The sequence below is a fragment of the Pyxicephalus adspersus genome, chromosome 12 (assembly GCF_032062135.1).
Source record: "Pyxicephalus adspersus chromosome 12, UCB_Pads_2.0, whole genome shotgun sequence".
In the NCBI taxonomy this organism is placed as follows: domain Eukaryota; kingdom Metazoa; phylum Chordata; class Amphibia; order Anura; family Pyxicephalidae; genus Pyxicephalus; species Pyxicephalus adspersus.
In genome coordinates, this window is record NC_092869.1 from 10699954 (window position 1) to 10721594 (window position 21641).

A 21641-nucleotide genomic window follows, 5' to 3' on the forward strand; every position below is an offset into this window, starting at 1 on the left:
TGGATTAGTGTGCTGTGTAAGTAATATATATAAAGATGACCACTTATTATTGTACAAAAATTGTAATATTTTGTTTTGAATTATTGGGGCATTTACATAGCAACCAGACTCGCAGGAAAGAAATGCTTTTTTTTTTACTGATGCTGCATTGGCTTTGCCTAGCATACTTTACCAATGACATGAAGAAAAAGAGCCTTGTAGATGTGTTATTCCTCTATATTACAGTACATTGTAGTGTTTTTCTACATTCTGTGTGAGATCATGTACCAGACAGGACAGCAAGTACCATATATGTGACTTCTGACAATGAAATGTAGACAACAAATAGAACAGAACATATTTAACTGCATTGATTGCTGGTGCCATTAGAGTGACCATTAATGTTAATCACTTAGCGGCTGGGGGTAAGGGTGAGTTTTTTTTCTATTTATTTTAAATATAAATGCATTTATGTTTCTTTATTATGCAACAGATTCACAAAGGCTGTATAGAAGCAACCATGGATTTCTGATCTCCCTATGACACCTTTTAACACCTTTTAAATGTAAACTTTCGGGAAGTCAGTATTTGCCTAGTACTGACATTTATATGAGCAGACAGTGTTGCTTAGATCAGAATGAAAGATTACAGGTTTTATGTAAATGATCCAGCCTTTCATGCATTTCTTCAGCTACAGGTTACTACTAATTATAGTTCTCTCTTATTAGAAAGCCTAATACCAGATAAAGCTGTTCTGGCCATCCCTTTCCCATCCTCCATACTTCAGTGAAAATATGAGACATCTCTGTATTACCTTAGAAACTAGACTTTGATTTTTTTTTTTCATTATAGAGCATTGTTATGATGTGCTCTGCTCTGCAGAATGGAGCGAAGGGGCTGAACCAATCGGCTCCAGAAAAAATATAAGGGGAGGCTGACAGCCAGTGTATATAATTACATATATATTAAGCAGGTTACACACACAGTGTATCTGTGGGTGTATATTTAGATAGTGAAAGGTATTTGAGTATTTTTTGTCATATATGCATCTGACTACAGTTCTGCATAACTGGAATTACCAGAATATTCAGGAAAATAAAATAAACTTGTGACGTAGGCAACATTATACAGCAATCAATCAAAATATTAAAACTACAGACAGATGAAATTATCTCATTACCATGGCACTTGTCAAGGGGTGGGACATAGGCAGCAAACCAACAGTCAGCGCTTGATACTGATGTGTTATAAGATTGATGAATGGGTAAGCTTAAGTCGAAGCAAGTTTGACCAGAGCAAAATGATGCAGGCTGAATGACAAAGTCAGAATTTTGCCAAGAAATTAGGATATTCATGGTATTCAGGGGCTAGTACCTAGCAAAAGTGACCCAAGGAAGGACAACATGTGAATTGGTAACATGGGCATCCAAGGCTCCATGATGCATGTAGCTATAAATATAAAAAGTATCAGAATACAGTGCATAGCAGCTTGCTGCAAAGTTGCAGAATCCGATTTATCACCAAAAGCTCCTACCATGGGTTTGTGATCGACCACAGAAAAATGTGAGAAAAAGATGGCCTGGTCTGATAATTCCTTTTTTTTTTTTGGATGGATTGTGGATTTCCAGGTACATGTGCATTGAGAAGAGATGGCACTGTTGAAGAAAGTCAGGCCAGCAGGGGCAATGTGACTTAAAAGATAATCTGCTAATGTCTTGGTGCCAGTACCAAAGAACATCTTCAGAGGTCTTGTATAGTCCATTCCTCAACAGGTCAGAGCTGTTTTGATAGCTTAGGGGTTAAGGGTTTGAGTTATCACCAGAACAGGAATAGAAAATCTTTCAATGTGGCCTACTGTCCCAGTGTCAATTGAAAAGAGGGTATAGCATTTCTGTGGAGAGATTTCCTTTTATTTTCAGTTATGCTTACAGGACAGAAATGAAATGTGATTCTTCCCACTGAGATACACATTAAACAAACTCAGTCCAAAACTAACATAAATTTGGCTTTAGATATACTTTTAAGTTAGAGTTGTTTGCTTCCTAGTTTAAGATTAGTAGAAGGAATTTCTAAAATGTGGGTTGTAGAGCCTGGCAGGAAAAAAAAACAAAAATCTTGGAAAGTCTCTTTGCTGTTTTCTAAGCTGACATTAAAGGATGTTTTACTGGGACTAAGGTACGTAAGTGAAAATTGACAGCAATCTTTCAAGACTGGCATTAGGTGTTTCATTGTTTTCATAGTGTGCTCCCCCTGGATTACCTAACCAATTCTACTACCTTATTATATATTACTGTCACAGGACATGGGGATCTCTGCTGTTGTCTGTGTCACCCACCTCACATTTCTTTGCAGCCAACAGTAGCAGCAGTTCTATTCTGGAATCCTGTCCACTGGTCACTTTCTGGTCTCAATATTGTGATCCTCTGTGAACTGCCCCTTTACCCCAGAGAACCAGAGTATTCCACAGAAGCACTCCCTCTGCTGGCAGAAGTGTAAACACCACCTGAGCTGCCTTTGCTCCAGCACTCCCTCTGGTGGTGGGTTTGCTCACTTGCTGGTCATGTGACTCCCATTTGCCACATGACCTCCCCTATAAAAGGAAGTTGCCTAAACAAGGAATCCCCTTAGGTTCTGTTCCCAGGTTCCAGCAGGTCCTGTCTGTGTTTCCAGTTGCTGATTCTCCTGTTTAGCGACTCTGGCTTTGAACCATGATTATTCCTGTTTGCTACCTGCCCTGGCCTCTGGCTTGCTTGACCATGCTCCTGTCTCACATTCCAGCTTTATTCCTGTCTGTCAGCAGTCACCAGGCTCTGCGGGCACGGGGGTCGCAACCTGGCAACAAGCCTCAGCGTAACATCCTTTGGAGAAGACCAGGCTGTTGCTTAGACTCTGTGGCCCCGTGACAGGTCTATTTATGTGTAATATTGGTACTGCTTGCCCTGAAAGGGGCAAACCAATTAAAATATATACAGTGGTGTCCTTGTGCTTAATTTCTACCTTCTTGGGGCTGCTTTGAATAAGGTATAGTGTGTTCCATAATAAAAGTTTTTACTGGTTGCAAAATCTTTTTCTTAACCTCCTTGCAGTTAAGCCCGACCTTCGCTCGGGCAAAAAAAAATTGCAAGGATGGTTAAGCCCGAGATTTTTCACTTACCTGGTCCCCCTGTGCTCATCCAGCGTCGTCCTCCATCGGTCATCGTCCGCCGATCTCTCCAGCGTCGGGTGCCTTCGTCGGGTGCCAACGGGACCGGTAAGAAGCCGGCCAGCATCTTGTGTTCCGCCGGCCGGCATCTTCTGTTCCACCGGCCGGCATCTTGTGATCCGCCGGGCCAGCGGATCACAAGATGCCGGCCGGCGGAACACAAGATGCCGGCCGGCTTCTTACCTGCTCCCGCTGATCGTCCGACGTCCTGCTCGTTCCAGCGCCGGATGATCTCTGCAGGGAGAAGCCATCCGGCGGAGAAAAAAAAAACCGGACGGCTTCTTTACCTGCGTGCGTGATGACGTCGGCGCGTGTGCGGGAAATTCAAACTGAAACTCATTCAAACATTTTGTATTGGATTCAATACAAACTCCTGTATTCAATCCAATACAAAATAATTACAAAGTATATACCTGGTAAATTCAAACTGTCATTTTGTATTGGATTGGATACAAACTTGCGTATCCAATCCAATACAAAAAATAAAAAAAAAATAAAAGTAAATAACTTGGAAATTCAAATTTATATTTTGTATTTGATTGGATACAAACTTGCGTATCCAATCCAATACAAATTAATTCAAATAATTACAAAGTATATACCTGGTAAATTCAAACTGTCATTTTGTATTGGATTGGATACAAACTCCAGCATCCAATCCAATACAAAAAAATTAAAAAAAATAAAATAAAAGTAAATAACTTGGAAATTCAAATTCTTATTTTGTATTGGATTGGATACAAACTCCCGTATCCAATCAAATACAAAATAATTCAAAACAAACTCCAATAAATACACAATCAAAGTTTTAAAAATTGCCACACTAGGGAGGTGTTTTAGAATAATATAGTACTTTACAATATACAGAGTTATTGCTTTTTCAGTATTTTCAGTATTTATGATTTGTTTACATTGCTGATTTTTGTGTTTTTCCTCTAATTTTATTAAAAGTAATTTTTTTTTTTTACATGATTGTGTGTTTCAAACATTTTTTATATTCATATTATCTACTAGAACCCCTGTTCGGACATATTTCTGTAAGTTACAGGTCTACAATTTAAAAAAAATTTTCATGAAAAACAGTGGATCACTTTTGGTACAGAAATCTAGACCTCAGTGTAAAGCTTAGGTGGTTAATAAATTAGTCAAAGTGTAAAGATCCTGCCCTTTCTTTTGTGGTTTATGGCATGTGGCCACAAATCCTTTAGTACATCTTCTGGGCATGTGGAGAAAGAGATTTTATTGTAACCAATATTGTTTTAATGGCCTTCTTCCTTGGCACCACCAAATCATTGTCCACTTCTCTGTTTTGTCCATTTCTCTGAGCACTTTGACATATATTTTTAAATGCAGTGACTGTTTAAATAAGGACTAAAATATTCCACTTTGATGTGAGTTGCACAACACTAAAATCAAATAAACTGAGATTCCCCTTTCACTACGGAAAGTCAAAAATCTTCATGTAATAGTTTCATTATAAGTCACTACAAGTTCCCTAATAGAAGATCCGAACCAAGCCACCATGGGAGTTTCTTTTACCAAAGGTGCTAATGCTCATGTTCATTTTTAATACCCAATCGGTTTAAAAGGGCTTTAAGAAAACAGACATTTCCTGGCTCCAATTAGTTATCTAAGTAAACAAGCTAAAGTGGAAATGTTTTCTTTAGCAAATCAGCCACTAAGTCTATCCTGCAGGAGCTTAGATTATCATTACAATCCACAAAGCAATTTGATTTCTTTGCTGCTTATTAAATTAACACCAAGTTGTTTGGCACAGCACTAAAACATAAATAAAATGCTATTAAATATTGCAAAAGACACATTACCAGGAGAGATGGCTTTTTCAACACATGTCTTTACACAAGCATTACCGCAGCTTTGCAAAGCATTTGGTGTTAGTGCTTAAATCTATATTAAAAAAGCTTAGTATAGTATATTGAAACTGACAGAAAACTGTTTAGGCAAAGTCCATTAAAGCATTAAGATAGTTGGCATTAAGGTCTAAAAAGACTGTCTAGAATTACATTAGGAGTTAGAAAAAAAGGGCAAGGTTGGACTACTTAATTTCTTTCAGTATAGACTTAGTTGTGCAGCTACTCTGTACTTTAAACTGTTCTCCTATTTTAGTTCTGTCACAATCAGTCTGGGTTTAAATCACTGACCTCTGTTTCTCTTGATCTATTGTGATTTCTGGTCTACCTCTCCTTTGGTTGTACAGTGTTTGGTTATTTAATATGCGCCTCCAGCCTTCCCTGACTGCTAGTACATTGTGGATCTTCATGTAGGGTGTAAGGTGGAAATACACTGATCAATAAGTGCATGAATGGTGTAAACAATTATCTCCCAGATATTCACTTGTTAGTCTTGGTTTTCACCATGGTCTGATCCATGCCCTTAACCTTAACATTTATGCACTGTTCTGCTACTACTTGGGCAGTGGTGTTTTTTTTTAACATCTCAGGGGTAATCTGCCCTAATTCTGCTTTCATTTCCTTCACAGTGTATCCAGTTTTGATTCTGTTTCTGCATTCTGTACCTTTTTTTTAAAGGGTATCTGAACTCTGGATGTCTTTTTTTAAATGAAAGGTATAGGTGAATATAAAGAGCCTCACAGATTGATTTTCTGTTACCCTAAATAAATAGAGTTGCATTCTATCATAACCTGAATGCAGATGTTGGGATGTGGAATTTTCTTGCATCATTCTGGTGAGAATATATTGATGCTGGTACTTCTTCCATGTATATTGTTTTTTCTTACATTTGTACATGTATTGTCCAATAAATAATACTAACCTGGCATCTGCAGAATGTCATAAAAGGTAAAAACCTTAAATAGCCACAGTTATTTTTCACTTTATAATTACGCAGGGGCCACAATAGTTATTCATTAATGCACTTACTAAGTTATTCAGTTTTATTTTCCTAATGTGTATTTTAGTTGTTCAACTTATATAGTAAATCTGCTGGCCTTGTGTGCTCACCTCCTTCCTTGTACCCGTGTCTCATCCCAGCTGTTCTCACTGCAATTCAACTAATACACAATGTTCTGGGTATTCATATTTTGTTTAGGCTAAATCATCACAAATTGCTGCATTGCTTGAATATCCTTGGCAGGTTTTACAAGAACTAATTAATCATAAGACTATGTCATGCCACATTTGTGATTATATAAAATGAATAAAGAGTCTCTATGTGTTTGCGTGCCATCCATTTATTTTGGTTACTTTGTGTGATGTTTTACTGTTTACATTTAAAGTTGGCAGCTATTCCCGACCTCCGTCTGAAATTCTGCAAGGCTGGTTACCTGGCTGAGGTTGCTTTTAATACTTGTGATTCACAGGCCAAAAACAATACTACAGTAAATGAGAGTTAAAGAAAAACATTTTTTTTCCATTTTTTGGAGTCCATTGCGGGACACAGGAAATATTCACCTGCTGCCTACAGGTATTTGGACACTAGAAAACTAAAAAATTGTAGGCCGGGATTACACCTTTTGCTACCGGCATGTTACAATTTTGTAGCAATAAAGTGTAGAGTGTAATATCAAATACCGCGGACCCTGTAATTGTCAATTCATATCAAGAAAAGGGATTAATAGTGAATATAAAAACATATGTTCTTTCTCATCTATTAACGATCAGGAAACCTTTATCATCAGATGTTGAACAGAAGTCAATAATAGGAAAGACATCAATAATAGGCATATTAAAAGAACAAATAGCAAATGGAAAGTTAAAAGACTGAATGATTTTTTCACACTTGAAGCTGACATAAGATTAGGCATGGATGTCCACCTGGCAGAACATTTGAATAAGTGACCAGTTGGAAGTCTTGCAATTTGAAAATCTGAAGTTTGATGGCCAAAAAGTCCAAGGTGCACACAAACCAAGAGTGCTCCTTAACGGCAGAGAGGAAACCCAATTCTTAACACTATAAGCTTTGATGATGATCTGCCTAAGCCATCCAGAAATAGTGGACCAAGAAGCCAGATTACCTTTACAGGGTCCATCTGGAATATCAATAAGGTAATCAGTCCTCCTAAAAGATGAATTGGCTAAGAGAAAGACTTTCACAGCCTGAACCATGCATCACACAGAGGGACTGAAGAACAATATTCTGGCTGAAGTGGAAAACAAACAAGTTCTAGGCCTCAGAATCACCTTGTCCTTGAGCAATAAATACTAAATCCTGAAGATCCAAAACAGCTCAGTGGAGATCTGCACAGAAAGTTTAGAGGTAAGAGAGCAAAACTTAAGTTTGTAGCCCCCTGAAAACCACTTTCTGCACCTAAGTAACTGCAAAGCAAGCTACCCAAATGTCTGCAAAAGCTAATACGGGCCTCTACAAAATGTACAAAGCACTAAGTTTATGTCATCCACTTTGGACCTCAAAAATGTTATGCTGTAAACCAGAACAGGGTCTGGGAAGGGAGGTTTACTTTTCAGGGTATACCAGCAACATCCAGTCCAGAGGGGTCTGAAAACAGCCCTCCATATGACAAGCTGAGGATGCAATTGAGGCAACCAGTGATGTAAAAAATAATTCTGAAGAAAAAGATTTAAAAATATATTTGTCTTTTAGCTCCAAAAAGAAAAGCTTTGCATTCTCCTAGGAGACTAGCAAACAACTAAGGCGTGCTGTTGGTAGAAGAGGCTATCCCAGACTGTTTTAAAGTTTTTTTCTTTTACCATTGTAAAGCTCACTTAGTAAAAAGAGAAACAACTTCCAGTGTCCCTCAATGGAGGAGAAAGAATTCATTAATTCCTCATCACTATACATTTTTTAGGGTATGACATAAAAAGTGTTGTAATGACAGTATCTGTATCTTATATGGGCAACTAGCATTTCTAAAAGGTCAGCAACAATAGCCTTTTTCATTATTTAAGAAAAAAATACCACTTTTTATAAACACATTTTGACCCTGGAGAGAAAATTACATTTTAAAATAACCTCTTTACTTTAAGATAATTTTGTTTTCAAAATGAGATCAATTTTTTTATACATATAACTCCTCAAATAGAGAAGGATTTAGGTTATTCTAGTTCTTAAAATGACTCTTATTACTAAATGAGGTTCCCTTCATAACCATCTCCACTTTATAAGTGTTATTTTCAATAAACTAATCAAAATGGTTTCTTACACATACCTATGAATTACTTGTCTAAAAAAGCCTCATGTTGTATGTTATACTACAAAGGTATCTTGGCCTTTAATTACTATTGCCCTTGTTGCAACAGTGATGCAATTGCATTAGTAAAGTCCTGTGTTGATGGACTTTTCTTAACTTTAAGCAGATTTTGGATTCTTATAAAAAGTTAACAGGAATGCAAAACATGCCTAAAGCAGGTGAAAGGGAGGCCAAATGGAGGTACTCCAAACTACTGAGACTAACACAAGTTCAAAGCCTGTTTACAGAGACCCTAAGGGTAGCCATTAGGTCACAGACAGAAAAACAAATTCTGCACAAATCTTGTCACGTAAGGTTTTTAATTACCATGAAGGTGAGAAATTAAAGGCTCCCATTTGATCACTTGCTACTCAGTATCCAATGTCTAGGTACAAATAACTAACATGCTGTCTGCAGAATGTTGCTCTATTCTGTCTTAAGACCTAGCCCTATTTCTATTGGTCAAGAGACCACAAGAAATAATTTTGCAATTTACAAAGCAATTAAAAAAAACATAATTATTTCTTTATAGTTAGCAAAAAACCCAAATATTGACTTTTTAACCTAAAAATATATACATTGATGTATGCAACCATCAATGATACTTTGCATAAGATTCCACAATACTGCAGTCCTGGTTTGTTTCAATAAAACCCAGCATGCACAGCTGGTTACAAATTTAAAGCGGAAGTAAACCCAAAACAAAAAAATCTCACTTACCTTCAATTCTGTAGATCAGTCTATCGGTTGGAAAGTTTTTTTACATCGGGCCCCACGTCATCCTGGTATTCCTCTTCAACCCAGTGCAAAGGGACCGTCAGTGCAAAGGGACCGCCAGGCGCCGCCATCTTCTCTTTTTTTCTTTTGTGTTCTTTTTCCTACAAAACCCGATCTCACACTGTGCAGACGCGAGATCGAGTGACATAGGAATTTATACCTCAGGAAGAAACTTATTTATTACCATTCCAAAAATATGTTTTAAATATTACCTCTATTTGATCAAATTGTACTTTGTTTATTGGAATGAGAATACTAAAATTCATTTATCATTACTAGCTACCTGTAATGGAAATGTGATGTGTTCCCCATGAATGTAAAATGTAATGCAATTCTAAAATCAGTTGCATTATTTGAAATAAAGTCGGATATGAGCGTCAGCCATAAAGTGAACTCGTGACCATGCATTGGAAATTTAAATTTGGCATCTTCTTAGCAAACAGAAACTAAAAATTTACAGACCTGCAATATATTTTACAACAAAAGCACTGAGATCATCTGAGTTCTTCCAGCGGTATATTTCTTAACTGATACACAAATACACCCCTAGCTGCCTTCTCCACTATTCTGATGACCTACTAATGACTTCCTTACTCAAAACCTTTTTCCCTGCACTGCTTCAAGACTTGTCTGGAGCTACCCCTGCAAATCTTGGCATTACAAATAATTTTTGGATACATTAAAGATTAGTGAGGTAACACTACAATTTGCTTTTCTTGGTATTATTGTTTAATTTCATACTTAATAAAGAAAATATTAATAATAAAAATTCTAATACAACCCAAATTTTTTTATCAACAATTACAAGTCTGCAGTGTACTATCTATGACATTGTTTATATGGTTACTATGTCTTTGTGTATTCACAAAATGCAGATGATGAGTCCTTTGCTGTAGAACAGAACAAAGACAAAAAGACAACAATAAACCTACAGTTCAAAACAGAACTGACTTATCGTTTAGGTGCACACATTTTTTAAAAAATCATAGGCACAATCCTTGTGTAAATAAATAAATACAATTATTCCAACATGAAAAAAAGCAATCTCCAACCTCTGCACTGCATTCTTTTATTTTTTTATGCCAAAAAAGCTGAATATATATATTGATTGACTTTATGAAGATATTTCTTTCTTTCAATGTTTTTCTAGGATTTTGCAGTCTAAGTAGTTTTGTTGCTCGTTTAGAATGGAATCAATATCCATCTATATTTGTGTGCAGCACAAGTACTGCAATAATATAAGAAATGACTTTGTTCATTAAATTAGAATGAGAACAGTTTATAAATAGATGTTCACCTTTCTTCTGTTTAGCAATAAAAGAGTTATATTTGTTGGTAGGACTCAGGCTAAGACTTGGTGAAACAAATATTTCCATCTCCTTGTTTCACTGAACATTATACTGCTCAACACTGGCAATAATTTATTATTATATTATTATAATTTATTCACTTTTTGCAAGTCCTTGATGCATAGTAGAAGGTATAGGTCTCGGTGCTCATGGAAACAATTCTGATAAAAATATAAAACTGGTACCTCTGGTACCTCTTATTTATAAATATAAAATAATGCACCATGGGTCTTAGGACACTACATCAGCATTTCTCCACATTTTTACCTCTAAAAAACTATTGAATTGTTTTTTTAGGTCTAAATTAACCTCTGTACTTTAAATCAATTTTTTTGGAGGTGATGGGAAAAAAAGCCTCTCCCACAATGTCACAATGGTGGCTAGAACAGCACCTTTATAGACACCTAAAAAATCTTTCGAATTATGCAGCATGTGACCTGTAGTTTAGAGCAGAAACAAAAAGCCCCCAGGAGCCAGGGGTTAGGTATTTGACAATATATTGCATATCTTCTACTACTACCTACTGGTGTTTTTTTATTCTCGGTTCAGGTCCACTTAACTGCCTTTAAAAACTGTATGTTGCATCTGAAAAATCATGGCAGCATGGCATTAACCAACTGCCAATCGCAGTTATCTGCAGCAGTGCTGCTTGTAAAGAAGCTAGTCTGAATTCATAAAGCAGCCCTGTACCAGAACAAACCCATCTCTGTGTATTGTAGGCATATAATTCTGTACATACTAACTTCTGACAAGATGGCTGACAGGCAGCATGAAATCTTATTCAGGACTGAGGGAGACAGGGCAGGGGTGGACAGATAGATTTGAGGGTCATCAGCATACAGATGGTACTGTAAGCCAATGGAGGAGTCGAGTAGTGTACAGAGAAAAGAAACCCGGTCCAAGGACTGACCCTTGGGGATCACCAACATGGAGGATAGGAGGAATTACCATTAAAAAAAAATTGAAAGGAGCGGTCAGACAGGTAGGAAGCAAACCAAGAGAGAGCAGTGTCACTGATACCAATGCAGTTCATTTTTTGGATTAATAGGGGGTGATCAACAGTGTCAAAAGCAGAGGAAAGATCTAGGAGAAGGAGGAGGGAAAACTTGCCTTGTGACTCTGTGGAGGTCGCTGGCCACTTTAGTAAGGGCTGTTTCGGTGGAATGGGCAGCTCGAAAGCCAATGTATGATCTTCTTTTATAAATACATACAGTAAACTTAGTGCAACATTGTTCACTTATTTTTTGCATAAGATAAGTGGGGGCTCTTTGCACCTTGGGGAAAAGATGATAAACATCCACTTTGGTGTTAAATTTCTTAAATGGTCCTAAATGTTTTTAAATGCACAAAATGTAAATGGTTTTCCTATAAAAAAATTAGTACAGCCTTTCATGATCTTTTTAACATGGGGGAACCCTTGAAATTAAATGTATATGTTCAGGGAACCCCTTCTATAATTACTATACACACAACTAACAGTAGGTTAGTGTGTTGGTCAGTGGGAACAATGCATCTTACATTATTTGCTGGAGGAAACAATGTCCACCTTATGGATGGCCAAAAAGATTATTGGTGTCACTTAAAATAATCCAAGAGGCACTCATTTCTCATTGTTCAAGGAACCCCTAGCGACCTCTGTAAAAATCCTAGGGTTCCCTGGGTGAGAAACACTACGTTAGATTGTTAGAATATTGCTGATCTAAGAACCAATCCAATTGTTGATAGGGTTTAGGTTTTTTTCCCTGTTGGAGAAAATTGTGTCATGATTCCAGGGTTTTTGTCTTCCTCTGGATTAACTGCAGGTTTACGGTTTTAAGGTATTTCATTTAATTTGCATCTTTTGGTTGAAACTGATTTGCATGTGTGTTTTCATCGCAATTTAGTAACTAATTAAAATGAAAAAAAAAATCTTGTGTGTCTCTAGCTAGTGTAGGTATTTTCTTTATACTAAATAAAAGATGCCGGCCATACACATAATGATATGGTTTTTCAACATGAGAATTATTTTCATGAAAGTTTTCAACGTAAGTTTAAACTAAAGTGATGGCATAAATTTGTGGTTTAATCAAGAAATGGTCGTTTTCAAACAGTAACAGCTGACTTTAAGAAAAATCTAATCAGTCCATTCTTTTACATTTTATAGGGCCATGTATTGTTTAAAATTTTCACATCCAAGGTCTAAATGTGCATGACTCAAGGAAAGGCATCATCTTTAAAGATCACTTTGGATTTTAATTTTAAAAAACACTGATTATGAAAGTTTGGGTATATTACATCTGTGAAGCCGATAAGTCCTTTTTAATTTCTCAGTTCTATCAGGATATATTTTCCAGGCACAAAAATAGTGACCCAGATGTTTTCTCCCACATGAACTCAACGCAACGCCTGTGGAATCTGACAAGGAGAACACAAACCTGGATGACAATTGCTTCATTCTAAAATCCAAGCCAGGATCATGGATTAAAGTAGCCTTTGCCGACTAAGCTTTAAATAACAAAATTAGCTCATTAGCAAAATGGACTCTTTTTTCATAATATAAAAAAAACAATTGGTCTTGTAATCCTTGTGATATATATTGTTACCATAAAAAAGTATTAAAATCCATTGCAGAAAAACTGTACAGATTTCCTTCAATATACATACCCAACATGTATGCAGACCCAACATTTGTAAACAAAGGGCCAAATCACTGTTGTCAGATTGTTGTGGGGCCAAACTGTGGCCAGCTGGAGTTAAAAATTTGGACTGGCATTATTGGTAAGTGAAAGAAAAAAAAACCCTTCTGTCAGTAGGAGTAAAAAATGTCACAGTGTTAGGGATTGTGTCACGGTCCCTTCCGTCACTGAAGTTAGAGGATCTGTGAGACAAGCTGCATGTGAGATTATCTGACAGTCCCTTTGTTTTTACTTGTTTCCGTGTTGTTGTTTGTAATGACCACTCCCCTTATATCAGCTGCAGCTGGTGGTCATTACTGCTCCTCCATTTAGTCTGGCCTCACACTTCATGCTATGCGGTTAATATTCACTGCTGGAATGTGAAGAGCTGGTGTGTTGTCCTCTTCAGGGTTCCTGCTTATATATCTGCTATTAAGATAAGTTGAATTACTTTTGGTGTTTTGTTGTTCAAGCCAGTCACTATTACTAGGGCTATGCAGGGCTACTAGGGCCTAGGTTCCTGTGTATGAGTATTCTCACCATCAGGGGATATTCATACTGTTAGGAGTTAGGGCTAGGTTAGGGTGTCTGCAAGGGGTGACCATTCCCTTTTCCCTAGCCATTGGAGGCCTAGTCCTGAGTATAACCTTTCTGTTTCCCTCCCCTCCCTGTTATCCGTGACATCATCAACCGCCCAAAACCGCAATTTTTTGTTTATGTCAGTGCAGCTATGGATCCTATCTCTGCACTGGTCGCACAACTGCAGGGGCTGTCTTTGGAGGTAGCTGACCTCCGCACGGCTGTCTCTCACATACAGAGACCACAGGCAGCTGGTTCTGACAGCAAGAATCAGGCCTGCCCTGAACCCAAGGTGGCGCTCCCAGACAGATTTTCTGGGGGAAGCGACAATTTTATTCAGTCTGATAGGGGGACTCAATTTGTTTCCAGATTCTGGAAGGCATTCTGCACTCGTCTGGGGATACAATTGTCCTTCTCTTTGGCCTTTCATCCTCAGTCGAATGGACAGACTGAACGCACTAACCAGAATCTGGAGACTTATTTGAGATGTTTTGTCTCAGGAGAATCAGGAGGAGTGGTCTTCATTTTTGTCTTTGGCCGAGTTTGCCATAAATAACCGTAGGCAGGAGTCCACTGATAAGTCAACGTTTTGTCGGGCATATGGGTTCCATCCACAATTTGGCACATTTTCTGGTACTGAGACTTCAGGCATTCCTGAAGGGGAAAGATTTTCCTCTTCATTGTCATCTATTTGGCGGAAAATGCAAAATAATTTTAAAAAGATGGGCAACAAGTATAAACGTATGGCTGACAAGAGACGTATGAGTGTGCCGGACCTAAGAGTGGATGATTCTGTGTGGCTGTCCACAAGAAACATTAAGCTGAAAGTACCTTCTTGGAAGTTGGGTCCAAGGTTTATTGGTCCATATAAGATCTCTGTTTGGTGTTTTGTTGTTCTTTTGTTGTTTACTTTCCCCGGCATGCAATGACAATAGCATTCTTAATACTTGTAAAACCAGCAATATTTAATGCCAACAACACGTGCAGTACTCTGTAGCGGATATGGGGCACGGGTACCAGGGTCTAACAGCCTTTTCTTCTAAATTACAATTTATTTATTTAAACCATTTAGCCAACTATGCTGCCAATGGGAGGAGCAATGACACTCAACATTCCTTTTTTCAATAACAAAGTGTTTTAACCATTAGCAAACAAAATTTATCCTTTATTGATATATCTTCATTAAACTGGGATTTCATTGGTTTTCTTGGAACAACCTAAATCTCATCTTACTTCTTGTGAATATGTCAATCAATGTAGCTTTGTACTGTCCCTCAAAGGACTTTGGAATGTACATTCAATTGCTTTAACAGGGACTGACAAACAATTTTATGTCAGGCAGAGAAAAAAGCACCGTATTTTATGATTTTCTGAAACACTACATTAAATATTCATATAGTGCTTGGGGAGCTTTGATTAGATTGATTAGCTCCTATTTATTCAATCTTAACTGGTTCCATGTAATTAGTTAGCTTGCCACCAGGCATGGACAGAAATGTGGAAAGGAGATAGTATACATTTGCCATATTTATTTGTGCATAAATTTACAAAGATAAAACTAGAGTATAACGATGTGAATTGCATTTAGCAGATACACTTTGAGGCCATGAAAATTTGAATGGCAAGCTGTGATATGCTAAAACTTGAACCTCAAAAATAACTATATTTTAGTGATACAGTATGTTCCAGTTTTGAGTAGCTCTTTGGGTCTAGCACTTAAAAATGGCCTTTCACTTTTCTCATACTAACAATCCTACCTAACTAACACTAACAAAAGCAGCACAATGTCCCTGAAAGCCATAAGTGAATAACAAAAATTGTTTCTGCTACAGTTTAACACCAAAAAGAACTCTGATGATGTATAAGCTATTTCAAAAACTGAACACCATTTACAAAGTTCAGCATCATCCAGCTTTTTACCTTCTCAGCCTTCCTTTCCATGGCACACTGGTTGGCTAAGTATTAAGATCTTTTGAGTGGAAAACTAAAGCAAGATGCTGTGATGCTTTTAGAAATCTATGTCCATCACCTTGTTAGTCCCAACCTTCAGCCATGATCTGCCTGCATATTATAGAAAAAAAAACTGAAACCAAGACCAAAATAAGGCATGTCATTAAAAAAAATGTTATTCATTTGTTTTAATTATTTACATGTGGAGTCGGTGGGAAGGAGAGGGCTCAAGAAACAAGCAGATTAAACTTCATCCTACATCATAAATCAGCATATATGTGCATGTGGCACCTAACACAAACTACCATCCATTCTTTGCCCTCCCCACACAACACTTAAAATGGTAGCAACCACAAGTATGGCAGATTTTCATATGGCAGGAAGGACCGGCTAGATGTGAACAAAATGTTTCCTGGGCCAGAAGGGTTGCAAGGGAAAAGTCATTGGTTAAAACTGACACCTCGATTCACGGTCTGTTCTCTCAGATTGGTTCTCCCATCCTTTTTTGCTGGCAAGAAAGTCTATTAGTTCTTTAATGTGCATTGTGGCTTCAGAATAATATTATTATTACACTGTCTAACTATTTTTGGGATGTTGGAGGAAACTGGAGTACTCGGAGGAAACCCACACAGACACGGGAAGAACCTGCAAACTCCATGCAGATAATGTCCTGGGTGGGAATTGAACCCTGTTTCATCTAGCAGTGGGAATCGAACCTGGGACCTAGCGCTGCAAAGGCCGGAGTGCTAACCCCTGAGCCACTGTGTTGCCTTCTGAATGGAGATCAATAACCTATTTTATGGCATACAACAATCTGAAGTCATGATTAGGTCACCAAAAACTGTTTTTTGATAACAAGAAACAAAGCATGTATCTAGTAATGTGCAGAGAAAACTATATTTCTTTTTTTGTTTATGTTGGTTCCAATAATTCCAGGAAAAACTAAAGTTCTTGTGGGTTGTAGTAGAACAAGACCCCTGTTTAAAACAAAGTTCTGCTTATGCATGTTAATATTATGAACTAATCCCTACATATTCTGTTTAATCTCGCAGTGTTCCCTTCCCTGACTGCAAAATGCCCCTTTAGAAATGTTCCCATCCTAAGCATATGCACTGCTGTATCCAAGGCCGAGCAGAATGGCAGTGAGGATGTGCTGCATTTACCGCTTTCTCACACCACTGCCCTAGGGGAAAGGCAACATGTAGCATCTTGAGAATGAGAGCAAACAAAGGCTTTTAGGCAAGATTATTTTAAAACACAATTATTTTATTTATAAATTGTATGCCCTAGGTTCAATATAGATCTCCTATGCTAACACCCTGGCTATACATAACGATACCTATTTTAGGTAAAGGTCTAGATCAGAGGTAGGCAAACTCCAGCCTTTGGGCCGGATACGGCCTAGCCAGTATTCCGGTCTGGCCTAAAGCCCCCCTAGTTATTTATTGTTGGATCCGGCCTAACTGAATTGTCGCATTATCCTGAGTTCCTGCGATATCATCGATATTATCGATATCATCGAGTTCACGCACAGTAACCCCAATTATCATGCCTGAATAGCAGAAGCAACACGCAGCTACCAGTCTCTGGAAGTTTGACCTCGAAAGTCGTGTCTCCAACCCTGAATGGACTGACGAATTACTCTTCGTCCAATGCGGGAACAAAGCCCTCTGTTTAGCGTGCAACAACACCAACAGCACTTTCAAGTGGTCGAATCTCAAGGGATGCCAAGCGCGCAAACACGTATAGAGACCACACGGCGGATGAGTGGAAGACTGAGGCTGCTCAGTTGCAGTCACAGTTGGAAAAAACTTTTCCTTGGACACCTTGTTTCTTTTGGGCTAGTGTGCCTTCTTGACCTCCCTAAATGGCCTAGTAGTCCAAAAAGTTTGCCGACCCCTGGTCCAGATAGAAGACCATGAGTGTTAATTTAAGAATTAGTACCACAGGTGTGATTTTAGGTTAGATAAATCCTCTTAGAAAGGGTATCACTTACATTGACAATGGCTTCTTCTTTTGGCTTTATCATATTATTATAGCTCAAAGTGTTAATCAATTGGGTGGCTAGTGGTATTTTCTTAATTAAGTTATAGGGTGTTCTTGAAGTGTGAGTAATAGCAAACCAGTACTTTCGGAGGGGGAGTTTAGCAGTATAACCGCCCCACCCCCAACCCCCTTGTAGCGACCACTATGGCACGACATTCGAACATTCACTATAAACTGTAATAGAAGGTATACAAAAACATTTGATCAAATCACACATCCCTTATTATTTATTAGGAAGATATTAGAATCAGATAATCCAAGTATCTATTTCGATTAGTAGATAAGTGGGTGAACCATATATTGCAACATGGAACATCTACCCACAGCAGCCCAATAGAGGATGGGTCAGCAGTAAGCAGTCCAGTACCACTTACTGCTGCCACTGTCAAATCTGCTGGTTTGTAAAGAACCAGAACTGTGGTGCTCAGGCCAGGGAAGTGTCTTTCAGTTCAACTATCTTCCAAACCTGGGATCCTTAACTCTGGTCATATGTAAAGTATGAGCCTTGAGGACTGAAATTGGGGCCCTGCTCTAAAGTTACTAAAAATGAAAATTAACTTCTTTTTATTATTAGATGCATTTGGAAAGCTGGATTTCTCCTGCCAAACAGCAATAAAGAGGGTAAAAGGCTCTGGGAAGGGCCTCATTTCTTTGCTTACAGAAAAATGTTCTATTTGCTTTGGCTGGAGCCAGATGTGGTTATTCACTGAATGACAAGTAACATAAAAACATTTAAGAAGCTAGAGAAGTAGGAAGTATGACAACACTGTAGTATTTAATTGCAGGAGGAAGGATCTTGTCACCCTATCAAAAAGAGTTTATCCAGTAGTTCTGCTGCTAGGATCAGTAGTTTTACCAGACAGGAAGTGTGTGCAAATCACCAATTGGAATACAAAAAAAAACAGTAGGTTAGTAAAAAGATTTTTTTTTTGTTCCATGTCCCTAGTTAGAATTTTTTCTCATTACTTCTTTGATAAAACAATTGTTACCACTAGTCTTTAATTCTGAGCTGCTATTTTGGAGTTGAAATGAGAGGAAAAAATACCACTGCAATTTTGAGCAATATCATTATCTGATTTGGTCATTCTAATGGCTTTAGGAACTTCATCTCTGCCTGAAAATGTGTCCTACGCAAGCATTATGTATTATCATGAACCAGATTCATACCAGTGGGAGAAAACTGATAATAGAGTCACAGTCAGAATAAAATGGGTAGTGATGCATGGGAGGGACCTATTCTAATTTTTATTAAAGTGAAAATTCCCTTTTGGTTGCCTAACCAGGTATATCTTGTTGTGGACACCACCAACTAAAAATAGTTGGGCTCATGTTGGGCTCAAAGCCTAAAAAAAAACGTAAACATACATTTGACCAAAACCAGTTTAGAAACCAGGAGAAAATGCAGCTTCATGTAAGACTGTTGTAGCAAACTTGTGCAGAGCTCAGATCTCCGTCTATAATCACCTATTTATGGATGGCTTAATAGCTCAGCTAATCATGAGATTTTAATCACTTGGGAGTATAAAAGTTAACCCCTTGATCACAACTACTTTCTACAATTTACTAAAATAATGTATTGCAATGAGTTAGGTGTCATATCAGTTATTAAAACCTAGAATATTGTTATTATCTCAGTTAATATCTCAAATGTATTGAACCTTTAATGACAAAAATGCAAAAAGTGACATGTATGAAAATAAGAAAAATGGACACAAAGACAATGATCAAGAACATATGTGAGCTGTATTTATCACTACATGATGCTAGAGACATGAGAAGGGGAAAGGACAAAATGAAACCACTGCTGACCTTATGGTGCAACCCACATAGAACCCAGAGAAAAATTCCTGGAATTCCAGCCAAAGCTTCTATTGCTCACCAGTCCCCGCCCTGACTCAAGTCTGGACAAGAAACATTCTCTAGCAGGTTTAACATTTTCCCACAAGCCAGAGGGGAGAACATATTGGCACTCCCCTTTATAAAACATTCTTAACTTTCTAATAGTTAGAAATATGTTATTATATCTATCAATAAATATCCTACCCTTATGACGTGGATAACATCTACAGTCCAGAAGGTAAAGTGATGAAAAAACCTTTACCCTAGCAGTGGGTCCCTATTGCCACTGAAAGGCTCATTATGACTTTATGAAAATTAAAAATCTTTTACACTTACTTAAATAGTAATTTATTTATTTCTGCTCCAGATATTGCCCTGGAATGTAGGTGGGCCCTGGTTATGCGCTGTATGAGATGATGTCAGAAGGTAGCAAATAGGCAGTGAAGAGGCTTTGGGGGCCCAGTCACATGAACAGGGAAGAACCTGGGGGAGCAAAGAATAATTATATTATTTGTCATTCCATTGGGGAAAATGAGCACTTAAACAACTTTCCCCCCCATAAAGAAGCTTTAAAAAAATCTTTCTTTGAGCAGGCCTAACTGATGAGGGCATATTAAGGGTCCCTTCACATACTGGCCCATTGCAGCGTATTACTGCAAACATGTTAATGTGCATTGTGTTGGGGCAGATTATTTAGTTGCCACCTACTGTAACTGTGCGTTGTGTGCCATTCTAATGAACAGCAGTGCAATGTAGTAAACAAAATGCTATATGTTAAACACTTGTCAAAGTAATAAAGGTAAAGCCAATCTAAAATTATCTTTTATTGTACATGTTTTGTGTATTAAATCCGTATATATATATATTTATGTATATATATATATATATATGTATATAACTAAATAACTACAAAATCAAGGTCAAGCCACAATTGCTAGCTTTTAGAAGAAAGTAAGTGATTTCACTGTGGTCAAGGCTGTTGACATACAGAGATGTTCTATGAATTCCAGAAAAAAAAAAAAATTTTTATAATTTTTTTTTTTACCCCGTGCTTGGGGTACATGTACCCATAGTTCCACAAAAAGAAGCTGTGGGAAACTCAAATGACTTTCTTTTGTAGCTGGGATCAAGTTTAAATAATTTTCCAGAAATATCCCTATTGATGCATGCTCAACCACTCCCTAACAGGACTAATCTTTACCAGTGGATTTTTACACCACGGTCATAGGCTCCATGTTCAAGCTACGTCCTTACGCTGCTGGGCGGGTTGTTAATTGACTGTAGTCCAGCTAAGGAAAGAAAGTTGGTATGAAGGTACTATATATGAAAATACAATGCACAGTGGAGAGAAACACTTTGTAAAATTGTGAGGGGGGAGATGAAGGCTTTAGTAGCATAAGCTTGTTGGGTGAGGTATATTTTGGGCTGGTGCTGGTAGCTATGTATGTAATTATTGGGTACTTGTTGATTCTTAGCTAAACTTCAAAAACAAGGTAAGCGTGTAAAGGATACATTCAATGAGTATGCTACAACAGTACCAGGACAGGAAAGGTCCAAGATCTCTTATATTGTAAGCTCTTCGGGGCAGGGTCCTATCTTCCTGTGTCACTGTCTGTCATTTGCAACCCCTATTTAATGTTCAGAGCTGCCTAATATGTTGGTGCTATTTAAATACTGTTTATTATTATTATTATTATTATTATTATTATTAATAATAATAATAAAGATCAGGAAGAGCAGGGGATCCGAAAGCTGCTGCAGGTAGTTGCCTGCACTTTATACCTGAGAGCACCTAGTTTTCTTGTTACTAAAACGACAAATATTAAATTTTATGAAATTAATCACATCTTTTATCATTATGTGGGTACTATCGAATGGCAGGTTTTCATTTTTACCAAGGTGGTACAATTGGTACCATTGGTACAAATGGTACAATTATATATTTTATAAACAATATGTAAACAAATATTATCATAGATTTAGCTAAAACCGTATTGAACAGCTAACCTTGAAAATTGTAAGTAGAAGTGGAATAGAGCTGTATATACACTACAAATGCACACATAATGAGAGAGATACGTGTAGTGTTTTACCAAACA

The 21641-nt window shown here is 37.6% G+C and overlaps 1 long non-coding RNA gene across 1 annotated transcript in view; it reads right to left on the reverse strand.

Annotated features, from left to right (window-relative positions):
* LOC140341658 (uncharacterized) overlaps positions 1-21641 on the reverse strand; it is a 48774-nt gene that overhangs the window by 14506 nt on the left and 12627 nt on the right. The window contains exon 3 of the long non-coding RNA XR_011922926.1: positions 19879-20025. This is a non-coding gene — a long non-coding RNA (uncharacterized lncRNA). The remainder of the gene's footprint in view (positions 1-19878; positions 20026-21641) is intronic.